Genomic DNA, 266 nt, shown 5'->3' with positions numbered 1-266 from the left:
CTTACGGTAAGTAAAACCTTCGATCATGATACGAACGTGACGGTGGAGCTTTACACTTTTAATATTCCAATTATATATATATATATATATATATATATATATATTTGTATAATATATATATATATATGTATATATAAATTTTCTTATTAATTCGTATAGATGGCAAATAATAACTTTGTTGCTTCAAATTTTATTTTCTTTTTTATGTCAAAATATCAAACTTATTTTAAAATTTTATTTATTTCGGAGTTTTATGAGTTTTCCGT

Source organism: Tarenaya hassleriana, unplaced genomic scaffold (assembly GCF_000463585.1).
Source record: "Tarenaya hassleriana unplaced genomic scaffold, ASM46358v1 Cleome86, whole genome shotgun sequence".
NCBI lineage: Eukaryota > Viridiplantae > Streptophyta > Magnoliopsida > Brassicales > Cleomaceae > Tarenaya > Tarenaya hassleriana.
The sequence above is the reverse complement of the archived record's forward strand: the minus strand, read 5'-3'. Positions refer to the sequence as shown.